We start from the raw sequence: 2,741 nt of genomic DNA on the forward strand, positions 1-2,741 counted from the left end.
TTTTCTATATATTTTTAGTTGTCCAGATAATTTCTTTCTATTTTTAGTAGAGACAGGGTCTCGCTCTTGCTCACGCTGGTCTTGAACTCCTGACCTTGAGCGATCCTCCCGCCTTGGCCTCCCAGAGTGCTAGGATTACAGGCGTGAGCCACCACGCTCAGCCTTCTTATGTGCTTTAAATGGTAATGTTCTATCCTTCAATTTAAATATGTTTATATTTAATATTACCAGAGCAAAGTGCTCTAATAATTAACAATGATTATTAAAACTGTTAATTTCATGTTTAAAAAAGGAGCACATTTAAATAGTACAATAAACAGAGAAATAGACTGATAATTAATACAAGTATTAAGAGAGAATGTGTTAGCTGTGTAACATTAGAAAGAATAATCTTTTTAAGCCAATACATATTTTATAAAAAATTAAATAATAATTTAAAAAAGAATAACAGATGATATTACAATCATAATTTTACTTACTGTGGACTGTTTGGTATATTAGCATTTATAACATTAGAAAAATGAACTTTAAGAGTTATATTTAATTTCCAGTTATTTAATTCCATTTAAGCCATGAGTCTTTCAAGAAAAAGTCCTATTTGGCAATTGTTCACATCTTATAAGAATAAATTAGAAGCAAAATGTCAACTTGCCGCCTCTAAATTAAATGAGAAGGGAAGACTGCAAAAATAATGTACAACAACATTCCCAAAACATCTCCTTTAATCCATATATAATAAGAGATAAAAACTGTATGAAGAAAGAATAAAGTGTTAGAAAATGATGAGGTACCTAGGACACATTTTGTTCTAACTGAAATTCAAAACAACAGACATTACAAAAATGCTTTAAAAGGGCAATTCCTTATCATCACGAATCTATGGAGACTAAAAATGGAAAGCATGAGCTTGTCAGAATGATTGCTACAGGCTGTGAACCATTTTCATTAGTTAAAGACAAGAAATTTTTTGAGAATTGCCAAACTATGAATCCTAGGTACAAAGCTATTTCTAGAAAATATGTAACTAAAAAGCTTCTTCCTGAATTATATTCTGCTATGAACAAAAAGGTTATGTTATTTGAAATGCCACTTGAAAGTGAGCATCTGTTTAACCTCACAAATGCATAATACAGCAACCAGAGAAACAATCTTGCAGATGACAGTGCTGAGAAATTATTGTTCCTGTACTTAATCTCCAACTTTAAAAGCCACAATAATAATTAAATATCTGAAATATGTTTATTCGTTAACAGCAAATCTATCACCAAAGAGAAATTTGCTTTGATCAAATACTGATTTAACACACTCAACCATTCTACAGTCAGGCAAAATGTCTTTTTTGGTGCACCTCAGATGGATGGATGGATGGATGGATAATATTAGGAATATAAATGTATATATATGAGTATATATGTACATATTCCAATACTGATAAGGGTGTGGAGAATATGTTTGTGGTGGTATCTTTATTAAACAATACCTTGGGAAAGGAATTTGGTAACAGGTCTCTAAAATACTAAAAATATTTATACTTTTTGGTACAGACATCCCAATCATGGGAATTTTTCCTATGGGGGTAGGAATTCTAAAACATGAAAAGTCTCTATGCATGAAGATGTTTACAGTAGTGTAATCACCAATATCACAAAATTGAATACAACTCAAATATCTAAAAACTGGGGTGTGATAATACATGCATCTTTTTCTATTTGGCATTACTTGTCACTCTTGTTTTTGCTTAGTTTTTTATTCCTTTTAAAAATGACATAATTGTGCATATTTATGGGGTACAATTTGATGTTTTGATAAATATATACAATGATCAAATAAGGGTATTTATCATGATCATCACCTCAGGTATTCGTCATTTCTTTGCAGTGAAAACACTCAAAGGCCACTTTTTTAGCTATTTTGTAATAGATAATACCTTACTGTTAATCATCATCATTCTACTGTGCAGTGTGTGATAGAACACCAGAGCTTACTCCTCCTTTCTAATTGTAACTCTATACTTTATTGGCCTTGAGATCCCAATTCCAATATCCCTTCCTCAGAAAAACTTTCCCTATCCTCCCAATCAGGATCATGCCGACTGTTATAGACCAGACAGCATGTTTTTATTGCAGTTTACATAATATAATTTTACTTCCAAGCTTATTTGATAAACACTGGCTCCTCTCACCCCTACCCCAGGAAACAGTACACTACATAAGGGTAGGGGATATATTTTGCTCACCATTGTATCTTCAAGGCAAATAGTAGGCACATAATAAACATTTATTGACTAGAGTAATTATTATAAATATCATATGCAAATTAAATACTATAAAGATTATGTGGCAAAATGTTAAGAGGAAAAGTATACAGAATTTCATATCTATGTTTATCATGGGAGAAAATAAAATATGTAGTATACGTTTATGTTTACATATACGTATGTGCGTGTACATGTGGTATGTATACAATAGGTCAGAATAGAAGTCAGAGATAGGAAGAGTTTGGTTAGGGTAATAATGATATAAATGACTTTTCCCACAAAATTTCTTTAAATGTTCTCACATTAACTTATTTTAGGCCGGGCATGGTGGCTCACGCCTATATTCCTAGCACTCGGAGGCCAAGGCAGGTGAATCGTTTGAGCTGAGGAGTTCAAGACCAGCCTGAACAAGAGTGAGACCCCGTCTCTACTAAAAATAGAAAGAAATTAGCTGGACAACTAAAAATATATAGAAAAAATTAGC

This window comes from Propithecus coquereli, unplaced genomic scaffold (assembly GCF_000956105.1).
Source record: "Propithecus coquereli isolate 6110/MARCELLA unplaced genomic scaffold, Pcoq_1.0 Scaffold157, whole genome shotgun sequence".
NCBI lineage: Eukaryota > Metazoa > Chordata > Mammalia > Primates > Indriidae > Propithecus > Propithecus coquereli.